Here is a 15,505-nt window from a genome sequence, read left to right as displayed (position 1 = left end):
GGCTTTCAGACAGCATACATTATAAAAAATTTCGTCTCCCCCCTCCTCTTTTCAGAATATAGATGGACTAGTCATAAATAAACTGTCAAATCGTTGCGCGTGGCGCTAACGTTTTATAAATAAATAAATGCGCCGTTTAAAAATACATTTATGCAAACCAACACACCTGAAGATGACCGTTTGAGTTATGGTCGAAACGTCTGACTGAGTGACTGACTGAGTGACTGACTGACTTGAGTGACTGACTGAGTGACTGACTGAGTGACTGACCTGGCCAGGCACCTGCTCCTCATGCCCAAGGCAAGCTGAGTGACTGACTGAGTGACTGACTGAATGAGAGACTGACTGAGTGACTGACTGAGTGAATGACTGAGTGACTAAGTGAGTGACTGAGTGAGTGATTGACTGAGTGACTGAGTGAGTGACTGAGTGACTGACTGACTGAGTGACTGACTGAGTGACTGACTGAGTGACTGACTGAGTGACTGAGTGACTGACTGACTGACTGAGTGACTGACTGAGTGACTGACTGAGTGACTGAGTGAGTGACTGACTGAGTGACTGACTGAGTGACTGACTGAGTGACTGACCTGGCCAGGCACCTGCTCCTCATGCCCAAGGCGAGCTGAGTGACTGATTGAGTGACTGACTGAGTGACAGACTGACTGAGTGACTGACTGCCTGACTGAGTGACTGACTGAGTGACTGACCTGGCCAGGCACCTGCTCCTCATGTCCAAGGCGAGCTGAGTGACTGACTGTGTGACTGAGTGACTGAGTGACTGAGTGTATGACTGAGTGTCTGACTGAGTGACTGACTAAGTGACTGACTGACTGAGTGACTGAGTGAGTGACTGAGTGACTGACTGAGTGACTGAGTGAATGACTGAGTGACTGACTGAGTGAGTGACTGACTGAGTGAGTGACTGAGTGACTGACTGAGTGACTGACTGACTGAGTAACTGACTGAGTGAATGACTGAGTGACTGACTGAGTGACTGAGTGACTGACTGAGTGACTGACTGAGTGACTGAGTGAGTGACTGACTGAGTGACTGACTGACTGACTGAGTGACTGACTGAGTGACTGACCTGGCCAGGCACGTGCTCCTCATGCCCAAGGCGAGCTGAGTGACTGACTGAGTGACTGACTGAGTGACTGACTGCCTGACTGAGTGACTGACTGAGTGACTGCCTGACTGAGTGACTGCCTGACTGAGTGACTGACTGAGTGAGTGACTGACTGAGTGACTGACTGAGTGACTGACTGAGTGACTGACTGAGTGACTGACTGACTGAGTGACTGAGTGACTGACTGAGTGACTGACTGAGTGACTGAGTGAGTGACTGACTGAGTGACTGACTGAGTGACTGACTGAGTGACTGACCTGGCCAGGCACCTGCTCCTCATGCCCAAGGCGAGCTGAGTGACTGACTGAGTGACTGACTGAGTGACAGACTGACTGAGTGACTGACTGCCTGACTGAGTGACTGACTGAGTGACTGACCTGGCCAGGCACCTGCTCCTCATGTCCAAGGCGAGCTGAGTGACTGACTGTGTGACTGAGTGACTGAGTGACTGAGTGTATGACTGAGTGTCTGACTGAGTGACTGACTAAGTGACTGACTGACTGAGTGACTGAGTGAGTGACTGAGTGACTGACTGAGTGACTGAGTGAATGACTGAGTGACTGACTGAGTGAGTGACTGACTGAGTGAGTGACTGAGTGACTGACTGAGTGACTGACTGACTGAGTGACTGACTGAGTGAATGACTGAGTGACTGACTGAGTGACTGAGTGACTGACTGAGTGACTGACTGAGTGACTGAGTGAGTGACTGACTGAGTGACTGACTGACTGACTGAGTGACTGACTGAGTGACTGACCTGGCCAGGCACCTGCTCCTCATGCCCAAGGCAAGCTGAGTGACTGACTGAGTGACTGACTGAGTGACTGACTGCCTGACTGAGTGACTGACTGAGTGACTGCCTGACTGAGTGACTGCCTGACTGAGTGACTGACTGAGTGAGTGACTGACTGAGTGACTGACTGAGTGACTGACTGACTGACTGACTGAGTGACTGACTGAGTGACTGACTGACTGACTGAGTGACTGACTGAGTGACTGACCTGGCCAGGCACCTGCTCCTCATGCCCAAGGCGAGCTGAGTGACTGACTGAGTGACTGACTGAGTGACTGACTGACTGAGTGACTGACTGAGTGACTGAGTGACTGACTGACTGAGTGACTGACTGAGTGACTGAGTGACTGACTGAGTGACTGACTGACTGAGTGACTGACTGAGTGACTGACCTGGCCAGGCACCTGCTCCTCATGCCCAAGGCGAGCTGAGTGACTGACTGAGTGACTGACTGAGTGACTGACTGAGTGACTGACTGAGTGACTGACTGAGTGACTGCCTGACTGAGTGACTGACTGAGTGACTGACTGAGTGACTGACTGAGTGACTGACTGAGTGACTGAGTGACTGAGTGAGTGACTGAGTGAGTGACTGACTGAGTGACTGACTGACTGACTGAGTGACTGACTGAGTGACTGACCTGGCCAGGCACCTGCTCCTCATGCCCAAGGCGAGCTGAGTGACTGACTGAGTGACTGACTGAGTGACTGACTGACTGAGTGACTGACTGAGTGACTGAGTGACTGACTGACTGAGTGACTGACTGAGTGACTGAGTGACTGACTGAGTGAATGACTGACTGAGTGACTGACTGAGTGACTGACCTGGCCAGGCACCTGCTCCTCATGCCCAAGGCGAGCTGAGTGACTGACTGAGTGACTGACTGAGTGACTGACTGAGTGACTGACTGAGTGACTGACTGAGTGACTGACTGAGTGACTGCCTGACTGAGTGACTGACTGAGTGACTGACTGAGTGACTGACTGAGTGACTGACTGAGTGACTGAGTGACTGAGTGAGTGACTGAGTGAGTGACTGACTGAGTGACTGACTGACTGACTGAGTGACTGACTGAGTGACTGACTGTGTGACTGAGTGACTGACTGACTGACTGCCTGACTGACTGAGTGACTGACTGACTGACTAAGTGACTGACTGACTGAGTGACTGAGTGACTGACTGAGTGACTGAGTGAGTGACTGACTGAGTGACTGACTGACTGACTGAGTGACTGACTGAGTGACTGACCTGGCCAGGCACCTGCTCCTCATGCCCAAGGCGAGCTGAGTGACTGACTGAGTGACTGACTGAGTGACTGACTGAGTGACTGACTGACTGACTGAGTGACTGACTGAGTGACTGACTGAGTGACTGACTGAGTGACTGACTGACTGACTGAGTGACTGACTGAGTGACTGACTGAGTGACTGACCTGGCCAGGCACCTGCTCCTCATGCCCAAGGCGAGCTGAGTGACTGACTGAGTGACTGACTGAGTGACTGACTGAGTGACTGAGTGAGTGACTGACTGACTGAGTGACTGACTGAGTGACTGACTGAGTGACTGAGTGACTGACTGCCTGACTGAGTGACTGACTGAGTGACTGCCTGACTGAGTGACTGCCTGACTGAGTGACTGACTGACTGAGTGACTGACTGAGTGACTGAGTGAATGAGTGACTGACTGAGTGACTGCCTGACTGAGTGACTGACTGAGTGACTGACCTGGCCAGGCACCTGCTCCTCATGCCCAAGGCGAGCTGAGTGACTGACTGAGTGACTGACTGACTGAGTGACTGACTGACTGACTGACTGACTGACTGAGTGACTGAGTGACTGATTGAGTGACTGACTGAGTGACTGACTGAGTGACTGACTGACTGAGTGACTGACTGAGTGACTGACCTGGCCAGGCACCTGCTCCTCATGCCCAAGGCGAGCTGAGTGACTGAGTGACTGAGTGACTGACTGAGTGACTGACTGAGTGACTGACCTGGCCAGGCACCTGCTCCTCATGCCCAAGGCGAGCTGAGTGACTGTCTGACTGACTGAGTGACTGACTGAGTGAGTGACTGAGTGAGTGACTGACTGAGTGACTGACTGTGTGACTGACTGAGTGACTGAGTGACTGACTGAGTGACTGACTGAGTGACTGACCTGGCCAGGCACCTGCTCCTCATGCCCAAGGCGAGCTGAGTGACTGTCTGAGTGACTGACTGAGTGACTGACTGACTGAGTGACTGACTGAGTGACTGACCTGGCCAGGCACCTGCTCCTCATGCCCAAGGCGAGCTGAGTGACTGACTGAGTGACTGACTGAGTGACTGACTGAGTGACTGAGTGACTGAGTGACTGACTGAGTGACTGACCTGGCCAGGCACCTGCTCCTCATGCCCAAGGCGAGCTGAGTGACTGACTGAGTGACTGAGTGAGTGACTGAGTGAATGCCTGAGTGACTGACTGACTGAATGACTGAGTGAGTGATTGAGTGAATGACTGAGTGAATGACTGAGTGACTGAGTGAGTGACTGAGTGAGTGAGTGACTGAGTGACTGACTGACTGACTGAGTGACTGACTGAGTGACTGACTGAGTGACTGACCTGGCCAGGCACCTGCTCCTCATGCCCAAGGCGAGCTGAGTGACTGACTGACTGAGTGACTGACTGAGTGACTGACCTGGCCAGGCACCTGCTCCTCATGCCCAAGGCGAGCTGAGTGACTGACTGAGTGACTGACTGAGTGACTGACTGAGTGACTGACCTGGCCAGGCACCTGCTCCTCATGCCCAAGGCGAGCTGAGTGACTGAGTGACTGACTGACTGAGTGACTGACCTGGCCAGGCACCTGCTCCTCATGCCCAAGGCGAGCTGAGTGACTGAGTGACTGACTGACTGAGTGACTGACCTGGCCAGGCACCTGCTCCTCATGCCCAAGGCGAGCTGAGTGACTGACTGAGTGACTGAGTGACTGACTGAGTGACTGAGTGACTGAGTGACTGACTGACTGAGTGACTGACTGAGTGACTGACCTGGCCAGGCACCTGCTCCTCATGCCCAAGGCGAGCTGAGTGACTGACTGAGTGACTGAGTGACTGACTGAGTGACTGACTGAGTGACTGAGTGAGTGACTGACTGAGTGACTGACTGAGTGACTGACTGAGTGACTGACCTGGCCAGGCACCTGCTCCTCATGCCCAAGGCGAGCTGAGTGACTGACTGAGTGACTGACTGAGTGACTGACTGACTGAGTGACTGAGTGACTGACTGAGTGACTGACCTGGCCAGGCACCTGCTCCTCATGCCCAAGGCGAGCTGAGTGACTGACTGAGTGACTGACTGAGTGACTGACTGAGTGACTGACTGAGTGACTGACCTGGCCAGGCACCTGCTCCTCATGCCCAAGGCGAGCTGAGTGACTGACTGACTGACTGAGTGACTGACTGAGTGACTGAGTGACTGACTGAGTGACTGACTGAGTGACTGACCTGGCCAGGCACCTGCTCCTCATGCCCAAGGCGAGCTGAGTGACTGACTGAGTGACTGACTGAGTGACTGAGTGAGTGACTGACTGACTGAGTGACTGACTGAGTGACTGACTGAGTGACTGACTGAGTGACTGACCTGGCCAGGCACCTGCTCCTCATGCCCAAGGCGAGCTGAGTGACTGACTGAGTGACTGAATGACTGAGTGACTGAGTGACTGACTGAGTGACTGAGTGACTGACTGAGTGACTGAGTGACTGACTGAGTGACTGTCTGACTGAGTGACTGAGTGACTGAGTGACTGACTGAGTGACTGACCTGGCCAGGCACCTGCTCCTCATGCCCAAGGCGAGCTGAGTGACTGACTGAGTGACTGACCTGGCCAGGCACCTGCTCCTCATGCCCAAGGCGAGCTGAGTGACTGACTGAGTGACTGACTGAGTGACTGAGTGAGTGACTGACTGACTGAGTGACTGACTGAGTGACTGACTGAGTGACTGACTGAGTGACTGACCTGGCCAGGCACCTGCTCCTCATGCCCAAGGCGAGCTGAGTGACTGACTGAGTGACTGACTGAGTAACTGACTGAGTGACTGACCTGGCCAGGCACCTGCTCCTCATGCCCAAGGCGAGCTGAGTGACTGACTGAGTGACTGACTGAGTGACTGACTGAGTGACTGACCTGGCCAGGCACCTGCTCCTCATGCCCAAGGCGAGCTGAGTGACTGACTGAGTGACTGACTGAGTGACTGAGTGACTGACTGAGTGACTGAGTGACTGACCTGGCCAGGCACCTGCTCCTCATGCCCAAGGCGAGCTGAGTGACTGACTGAGTGACTGACTGAGTGACTGAGTGACTGACTGAGTGACTGACTGAGTGACTGACCTGGCCAGGCACCTGCTCCTCATGCCCAAGGCGAGCTGAGTGACTGACTGAGTGACTGACTGAGTGACTGACTGAGTGACTGACTGACTGACTGAGTGACTGACTGAGTGACTGACTGAGTGACTGACTGACTGAGTGACTGACTGAGTGACTGACCTGGCCAGGCACCTGCTCCTCATGCCCAAGGCGAGCTGAGTGACTGACTGAGTGACTGACCTGGCCAGGCACCTGCTCCTCATGCCCAAGGCGAGCTGAGTGACTGACTGAGTGACTGACTGAGTGACTGAGTGAGTGACTGACTGACTGAGTGACTGACTGAGTGACTGACTGAGTGACTGACTGAGTGACTGACCTGGCCAGGCACCTGCTCCTCATGCCCAAGGCGAGCTGAGTGACTGACTGAGTGACTGACTGAGTAACTGACTGAGTGACTGACCTGGCCAGGCACCTGCTCCTCATGCCCAAGGCGAGCTGAGTGACTGACTGAGTGACTGACTGAGTGACTGACTGAGTGACTGACCTGGCCAGGCACCTGCTCCTCATGCCCAAGGCGAGCTGAGTGACTGACTGAGTGACTGACTGAGTGACTGAGTGACTGACTGAGTGACTGAGTGACTGACCTGGCCAGGCACCTGCTCCTCATGCCCAAGGCGAGCTGAGTGACTGACTGAGTGACTGACTGAGTGACTGAGTGACTGACTGAGTGACTGACTGACCTGGCCAGGCACCTGCTCCTCATGCCCAAGGCGAGCTGAGTGACTGACTGAGTGACTGACTGAGTGACTGACCTGGCCAGGCACCTGCTCCTCATGCCCAAGGCGAGCTGAGTGACTGACTGAGTGACTGACTGAGTGACTGACTGAGTGACTGACTGAGTGACTGACTGAGTGACTGACCTGGCCAGGCACCTGCTCCTCATGCCCAAGGCGAGCTGAGTGACTGACTGTGTGACTGACTGAGTGACTGAGTGACTGAGTGACTGACTGAGTGACTGAGTGACTGACTGAGTGACTGACTGAGTGACTGACCTGGCCAGGCACCTGCTCCTCATGCCCAAGGCGAGCTGAGTGACTGACTGTGTGACTGACTGAGTGACTGCCTGACTGAGTGACTGACTGAGTGACTGACCTGGCCAGGCACCTGCTCCTCATGCCCAAGGCGAGCTGAGTGACTGTCTGAGTGAGTGACTGAGTGACTGACTGAGTGACTGACTGAGTGACTGACCTGGCCAGGCACCTGCTCCTCATGCCCAAGGCGAGCTGAGTGACTGAGTGACTGACTGAGTGACTGAGTGACTGACTGAGTGACTGACTGAGTGACTGAGTGAGTGACTGACTGACTGACTGAGTGACTGACTGACTGACTGAGTGACTGACTGAGTGACTGACCTGGCCAGGCACCTGCTCCTCATGCCCAAGGCGAGCTGAGTGACTGACTGAGTGACTGACTGAGTGACTGACTGACTGAGTGACTGAGTGACTGACTGAGTGACTGACTGAGTGACTGACTGAGTGACTGACTGCCTGACTGAGTGACTAACTGAGTGACTGACTGACTGAGTGACTGACTGAGTGACTGACTGAGTGACTGACTGAGTGACTGAGTGACTGACTGAGTGACTGACTGAGTGACTGACTGACTGAGTGACTGACTGAGTGACTGACCTGGCCAGGCACCTGCTCCTCATGCCCAAGGCGAGCTGAGTGACTGTCCAGGGCTCTCACGGCGTCCGGCCGGTGCTCCGTCTCCACGGCAACCCACGAGTGGACCGGGGTTACCGTGGCAATGCGCTCGTACGGGTGCAGCTGCACCCTGGCAACGAGGTGGGGGGGAGGGGGATCCAGGGGCAACGGGGTTACCATGGCAACCCCCGTGTCTCTCTCTCCCCGTGTCTCTCTCCCCCCGTGTCTCTCTCCCCGTGTCTCTCCCCCGTGTCTCTCTCCCCCGTGTCTCTCTCCCCGTGTCTCTCTCTCCCCGTGTCTCTCTCTCCCCGTGTCACTCTCCCCGTGTCTCTCTCTCCCCGTTTCTCTCTCCCCGTGTCTGTCCCCGTGTCTCTCTCCCCGTGTCTCTCTCTCCCCGTGTCTCTCTCCCCGTGTCTGTCCCCGTGTCTCTCTCCCCGTGTCTCTCTCTCCCCGTGTCTCTCTCCCCGTGTCTCTCTCTCTCCCCGTGTCTCTCTCCCCCCGTGTCTCTCTCCCCGTGTCTCTCTCTCCCCGTGTCTCTCTCCCCGTGTCTCTCTCCCCGTGTCTCTCTCCCCGTGTCTCTCTCTCCCCGTGTCTCTCTCCCCGTGTCCCCGTGTCTCTCTCTCCCCGTGTCTCTCCTCCTATGACTCTCCCCGTGTCTCTCCCCGTGTCTCTCTCCCCCCGTGTCTCTCTCCCCCCGTGTCTCTCCCCGTGTCTCTCTCCCCCCGTGTCTCTCCCCATGTCTCTCTCTCCCCGTGTCTCTCTCCCCCCGTCTCTCTCCCCGTGTCTCTCTCTCCCCGTGTCTCTCTCCCCATGTCTCTCTCCCCGTGTCTCTCTGTCCCCGTGTCTCTCTCCCCGTGTCTCTCTCTCCCCGTGTCTCTCTCTCCCCGTGTCTCTCTCTCCCCGTGTCTCTCCCCCTGTGTCTCTCTCTCCCCGTGTCTCTCTCTCCCCGTGTCTCTCCCCCCGTGTCTCTCTCCCCGTGTCTCTCTCCCCGTGTCTCTCTCCCCGTGTCTCTCTCCCCGTGTCTCTCTCTCCCCGTGTCTCTCTCCCCCCGTGTCTCTCTCCCCGTGTCTCTCTCTCCCCGTGTCTCTCTCTCCCCGTGTCTCTCTCCCCGTGTCTCTCTCCCCGTGTCTCTCTCCCCGTGTCTCTCTCCCCATGTCTCTCTCTCCCCGTGTCTCTCCCCGTGTCTCTCTCCCCCCGTGTCTCTCTCTCCCCGTGTCTCTCTCCCCGTGTCTCTCTCCCGGTGTCTCTCTCCCCGTGTCTCTCTCCCCGTGTCTCTCTCTCCCCATGTCTCTCTCTCCCCGTGTCTCTCTCCCCGTGTCTCTCCCCCCGTGTCACTCCCCCCATGTCACTCCCCGTCTCTCTCTCCCCGTGTCTCTCTCTCCCCGTCTCTCTCTCCCTGTGTCTCTCCCCCCGTGTCTCTCTCCCCGTGTCTCTCTCTCCCCGTCTCTCTCTCCCCGTGTCTCTCCCCGTGTCTCTCTCCCCGTGTCTCTCTCTCTCCCCGTGTCTCTCTCCCCGTGTCTCTCTCTCCCCGTGTCTCTCTCTCTCCCGTGTCTCTCTCCCCGTGTCTCTCTCTCCCCGTGTCTCTCTCCCCGTGTCTCTCTCCCCGTGTCTCTCTCTCTCCCCGTGTCTCTCTCCCCCCGTGTCTCTCTCCCCGTGTCTCTCTCCCCGTGTCTCTCTCTCCCCGTGTCTCTCTCTCCCCGTGTCTCTCCCCCTGTGTCTCTCTCTCCCCGTGTCTCTCTCGCCGTGTCTCTCCCCCCGTGTTTCTCCCCGTGTCTCTCTCTCCCCGTGTCTCTCTCTCTCCCCGTGTCTCTCTCCCCGTGTCTCTCCCCGCGCCTCTCTCCCCGCGTCTCTCTCCCTGTGTCTCTCCCGTGTCTCTCTCCCCGTGTCTCTCTCCCCGTGTCTCTCTCTCCCCGTGTCTCTCCTCCCGTGTCTCTCTCCCTGTGTCTCTCTCTCCCCGTGTCTCTCCTCCCGTGTCTCTCTCCCCGTGTCTCTCCCCCCGTGTCTCTCCCCGTGTCTCTCTCCCCGTGTCTCTCTCTCCCCGTGTCTCACTCTCCCCGTGTCTCTCCCCCTGTGTCTCTCTCCCCGTGTCTGTCTCCCCGTGTCTCTCTCTCTCCCCGTGTCTCTCTCCCCCCGTGTCTCTCCCCGTGTCTCTCCCCCTGTGTCTCTCTCTCCCCGTGTCTCTCTCCCCGTGTCTCTCTCCCCGTGTCTCTCTCCCCGTGTCTCTCTCCCCGTGTCTCTCCCCCTGTGTCTCTCTCTCCCCGTGTCTCTCTCCCCGTGTCTCTCTCCCCGTGTCTCTCTCTCCCCGTGTCTCTCTCTCCCCGTGTCTCTCTCCCCGTGTCTCTCTCTCCCCGTGTCTCTCTCTCCCCGTGTCTCTCTCTCCCCGTGTCTCTCTCTCCCCGTGTCTCTCTCTCCCCGTGTCTCTCTCTCCCCGTGTCTCTCTCCCCGTGTCTCTCTCTCCCCGTGTCTCTCTCCCCGTGTCTCTCTCTCCCCGTGTCTCTCTCTCCCCGTGTCTCTCTCTCCCCGTGTCTCTCTCTCCCCGTGTCTCTCTCCCCGTGTCTCTCTCTCCCCGTGTCTCTCTCCCCGTGTCTCTCTCTCCCCGTGTCTCTCTCTCCCCGTGTCTCTCTCCCCGTGTCTCTCTCTCCCCGTGTCTCTCTCTCCCCGTGTCTCTCTCCCTGTGTCTCTCTCCCCCCGTGTCTCTCCCCCCCCGTGTCTCTCTCCCCGTGTCTCTCTCTCCCCGTGTCTCTCTCTCCCCGTGTCTCTCCCCCTGTGTCTCTCTCTCCCCGTGTCTCTCTCCCCGTGTCTCTCCCCCCGTGTTTCTCCCCGTGTCTCTCTCTCCCCGTGTCTCTCTCTCCCCGTGTCTCTCTCTCCCCGTGTCTCTCTCCCCGTGTCTCTCTCTCCCCGTGTCTCTCTCTCCCCGTGTCTCTCTCTCCCCGTGTCTCTCTCTCCCCGTGTCTCTCTCTCCCCGTGTCTCTCTCCCCGTGTCTCTCTCTCCCCGTCTCTCTCTCCCCGTGTCTCTCCCCGTGTCTCTCTCTCCCTGTGTCTCTCTCCCGGTGTCTCTCTCCCCATGTCTCTCTCTCCCCGTGTCTCTCTCTCCCCGTGTCTCTCTCCCTGTGTCTCTCTCCCCGTGTCTCTCTCTCCCCGTGTCTCTCTCTCCCCGTGTCTCTCTCTCCCCGTGTCTCTCTCTCCCCGTGTCTCTCTCTCCCCGTGTCTCTCTCCCCGTGTCTCTCTCTCCCCGTCTCTCTCTCCCCGTGTCTCTCCCCGTGTCTCTCTCTCCCTGTGTCTCTCTCCCGGTGTCTCTCTCCCCGTGTCTCTCTCTCCCCGTGTCTCTCTCCCCGTGTCTCTCTCCCCGTGTCTCTCTCCCCGTGTCTCTCTCTCTCCCCGTGTCTCTCTCCCCGTGTCTCTCTCTCCCCGTGTCTCTCTCCCCGTGTCTCTCTCCCCGTGTCTCTCTCTCCCCGTGTCTCTCTCTCCCCGTGTCTCTCTCCCCGTGTCTCTCTCTCCCCCGTGTCTCTCTCTCCCCGTGTCTCTCTCCCCGTGTCTCTCCCCCCGAGTCTCTCTCCCCGTGTCTCTCTCCCCGTGTCTCTCTCCCCATGTCTCCCCGTGTCTCTCTCCCCGTGTCTCTCTCCCCATGTCTCCCTGTGTCTCTCTCCCCGTGTCTCTCTCTCCCCGTGTCTCTCTCTCCCCGTGTCTCTCTCCCCCCGTGTCTCTCTCTCCCCCTGTGTCTCTCTCTCCCCGTGTCTCTCTCCCCGTGTCTCTCTCTCCCCGTGTCTCTCTCCCCGTGTCTCTCTCCCCATGTCTCCCCGTGTCTCTCTCCCCGTGTCTCCCTGTGTCTCTCTCCCGGTGTCTCTCTCCCCGTGTCTCTCTCTCCCCGTGTCTCTCTCTCCCCGTGTCTCTCTCCCCCCGTGTCTCTCTCTCCCCCTGTGTCTCTCTCTCCCCGTGTCTCTCTCCCCGTGTCTCTCTCTCCCCGTCTCTCTCTCCCCGTGTCTCTCCCCGTGTCTCTCTCTCCCTGTGTCTCTCTCCCGGTGTCTCTCTCCCCATGTCTCTCTCTCCCCGTGTCTCTCTCTCCCCGTGTCTCTCTCTCCCCGTGTCTCTCTCTCCCCGTGTCTCTCTCCCCGTGTCTCTCTCTCCCCGTCTCTCTCTCCCCGTGTCTCTCCCCGTGTCTCTCTCTCCCTGTGTCTCTCTCCCGGTGTCTCTCTCCCCGTGTCTCTCTCTCCCCGTGTCTCTCTCCCCGTGTCTCTCTCCCCGTGTCTCTCTCCCCGTGTCTCTCTCTCTCCCCGTGTCTCTCTCCCCGTGTCTCTCTCTCCCCGTGTCTCTCTCCCCGTGTCTCTCTCCCCGTGTCTCTCTCTCCCCGTGTCTCTCTCTCCCCGTGTCTCTCTCCCCGTGTCTCTCTCTCCCCCGTGTCTCTCTCTCCCCGTGTCTCTCTCCCCGTGTCTCTCCCCCCGTGTCTCTCTCCCCGTGTCTCTCTCCCCGTGTCTCTCTCCCCATGTCTCCCCGTGTCTCTCTCCCCGTGTCTCTCTCCCCATGTCTCCCTGTGTCTCTCTCCCGGTGTCTCTCTCCCCGTGTCTCTCTCTCCCCGTGTCTCTCTCTCCCCGTGTCTCTCTCTCCCCGTGTCTCTCTCTCCCCGTGTCTCTCTCCCCCCGTGTCTCTCTCTCCCCCTGTGTCTCTCTCTCCCCGTGTCTCTCTCCCCGTGTCTCTCTTTCCCCGTGTCTCTCTCCCCGTGTCTCTCTCCCCATGTCTCCCCGTGTCTCTCTCCCCGTGTCTCCCTGTGTCTCTCTCCCGGTGTCTCTCTCCCCGTGTCTCTCTCTCCCCGTGTCTCTCTCTCCCCGTGTCTCTCTCTCCCCGTGTCTCTCTCCCCGTGTCTCTCTCTCCCCGTGTCTCTCTCCCCGTGTCTCTCTCTCCCCGTGTCTCTCTCTCCCCGTGTCTCTCTCCCCGTGTCTCTCTCTCCCCGTGTCTCTCTCCCCGTGTCTCTCTCTCCCCGTGTCTCTCTCCCCCCCGTGTCTCTCCCTCCCCGTGTCTCTCTCTCCCCGTGTCTCTCTCCCCGTGTCTCCCACCGCTCTCTCTGCAGGGCAGCAAAGTTCCGCTTGAATGTGGGGCTCAGTTGGGCCAGCAACTCCACCAGCGAATGACTCAGCAGGCAGGGAGACGCAGCCTCTGGGTGGAACACCTCTACAGTAGACCTGTAACACAGCACGTACCACCACTACTAGCTAGTACTAGCTAGTACTACTAGCTAGTACTACTAGCTAGTACTACTAGCTAGTACTACTACTAGCTAGTACTACTACTAGCTAGTAGTAGTACTAGTAGTAGCAGGCAGGGAGACGCAGCCTCTGGGTGGAACACCTCTACAGTAGACCTGTAACACAGCACGTACCACCACTACTAGCTAGTACTAGCTAGTACTACTAGCTAGTACTACTAGCTAGTAGTAGTACTAGCTAGTACTACTACTAGTACTACTACTAGCTAGTACTACTACTAGCTAGTAGTAGTAGCTAGTAGTAGTACTACTACTAGCTAGTACTACTAACAGCTAGTACTAGCTAGTACTACTACTAGCTAGTACTACTACTAGCTAGTACTACTAATACTACTAGCTAGTACTAGCTAGTAGCACTAGCTAGTAGTACTAACTAGTAGTACTAGTAGTACTAGCTAATACTAGTTAGTACTAACTAGTACTAGTTAATGGCTAGTTAGTGACTAGTTAGTGACTAGCTAGTACCGGCTAGTACTAGTTAGTACTAACTAGTACTTGTTAATGATTAGTTAGTGACTAGCTAGTGACTAGTTAGTGACTAGCTAGTACCAGCTAGTACTAGTTAGTACTAACTAGTACTTGTTAATGATTAGTTAGTGACTAGCTAGTGACTAGTTAGTGACTAACTAGTACCAGCTAGTACTAGTTAGTACTAACTAATACTTGTTAATGACTAGTTAGTGACTAGCTAGTGACTAGTTAGTGACTAACTAGTCACTAGTTAGTGACTAACTAGTCACTAGTTAGTACTAACTAGTGACTAGTTAGAGGTGCGTACTGGTTGAGGTAGAACCCGCTGGTACAGGCCGTGATCCCCAGCTGGTGACTACTACTAGCTAGTAGTACTAGTGACTAGTTAGTACTAGTTAGTACTAGCTAGCACTAATTAGTGACTAGTTAGTGACTAGTTAGTGACTAGTTAGGGGCTAGTTAGAGGTGCGTACTGGTTGAGGTAGAAGCCACGGGGACAGGCGGTGATGCCCTGTTGCCGGCCTTCTTCTGTAGTCACCGACAGGTACAAGAGGTGACTAGTTAGTGACTAGTTAGTGACTAGTTAGTGACTAGTTAGGGACTAGTTAGAGGTGCGTACTGGTTGAGGTAGAAGCCACGGGGACAGGCGGTGATGCCCTGTTGCCGGCCTTCTTCTGTAGTCACCGACAGGTACAAGAGGTGACTAGTTAGTGACTAGTTAGTGACTAGTTAGGGACTAGTTAGAGGTGCGTACTGGTTGAGGTAGAAGCCACGGGGACAGGCGGTGATGCCCTGTTGCCGGCCTTCTTCCGTAGTCACCGACAGGTACAGGAGCTGACTAGTTAGTGACTAGTTAGTGACTAGTTAGTGGCTAGTTAGTGACTAGTTAGAGGTGCGTACTGGTTGAGGTAGAAGCCACGGGGACAGGCGGTGATGCCCTGTTGCCGGCCTTCTTCTGTAGTCACCGACAGGTACAAGAGGTGACTAGTTAGTGACTAGTTAGTGACTAGTTAGTGACTAGTTAGTGGCTAGTTAGGGACTAGTTAGGGACTAGTTAGAGGTGCGTACTGGTTGAGGTAGAAGCCACGGGGACAGGCGGTGATGCCCTGTTGCCGGCCTTCTTCTGTAGTCACCGACAGGTACAAGAGGTGACTAGTTAGTGACTAGTTAGTGACTAGTTAGTGACTAGTTAGGGACTAGTTAGAGGTGCGTACTGGTTGAGGTAGAAGCCACGGGGACAGGCGGTGATGCCCTGTTGCCGGCCTTCTTCTGTAGTCACCGACAGGTACAAGAGGTGACTAGTTAGTGACTAGTTAGTGACTAGTTAGTGGCTAGTTAGGGACTAGTTATAGGTGCGTACTGGTTGAGGTAGAAGCCACGGGGACAGGCGGTGATGCCCTGTTGCCGGCCTTCTTCTGTAGTCACCGACAGGTACAAGAGGTGACTAGTTAGTGACTAGTTAGTGGCTAGTTAGTGGCTAGTTAGTGACTAGTTAGAGGTGCGTACTGGTTGAGGTAGAAGCCACGGGGACAGGCGGTGATGCCCTGTTGCCGGCCTTCTTCCGTAGTCACCGACAGGTACAAGAGGTGACTAGTTAGTGACTAGTTAGTGACTAGTTAGGGACTAGTTAGGGACTAGTTAGAGGTGCGTACTGGTTGAGGTAGAAGCCACGGGGACAGGCGGTGATGCCCTGTTGCCGGCCTTCTTCTGTAGTCACCGACAGGTACAAGAGGTGACTAGTTAGTGACTAGTTAGTGACTAGTTAGTGACTAGTTAGTGACTAGTTAGGGACTAGTTAGAGGTGC

At 56.1% G+C, this 15,505-nt stretch overlaps 1 protein-coding gene across 3 annotated transcripts in view; it reads right to left on the bottom strand.

Moving 5' to 3' along the window:
- The window catches only part of LOC142923721 (clustered mitochondria protein homolog), a 63,171-nt gene that overhangs the window by 3,081 nt on the left and 44,585 nt on the right, over nucleotides 1-15,505 (bottom strand). For all 3 annotated transcript variants that reach the window (XM_076064698.1, XM_076064697.1, XM_076064699.1), the window contains exons 7-8: nucleotides 13,021-13,146; nucleotides 7,955-8,102 (exon numbers count right to left, since the gene is read on the bottom strand). The gene's annotated coding sequence lies outside the window, so the exon portion shown is untranslated. The remainder of the gene's footprint in view (nucleotides 1-7,954; nucleotides 8,103-13,020; nucleotides 13,147-15,505) is intronic.

The sequence above is a fragment of the Petromyzon marinus genome, unplaced genomic scaffold (assembly GCF_048934315.1).
Source record: "Petromyzon marinus isolate PM22_M1 ecotype Great Lakes invasive population unplaced genomic scaffold, UKy_Petmar_22M1.pri1.0 PM_Scaffold_61, whole genome shotgun sequence".
NCBI classification, from domain to species: Eukaryota; Metazoa; Chordata; class Hyperoartia; order Petromyzontiformes; family Petromyzontidae; genus Petromyzon; species Petromyzon marinus.
Note: the sequence above shows the minus strand (reverse complement) of the source record. Positions and strands in the feature narration are given on the sequence as shown.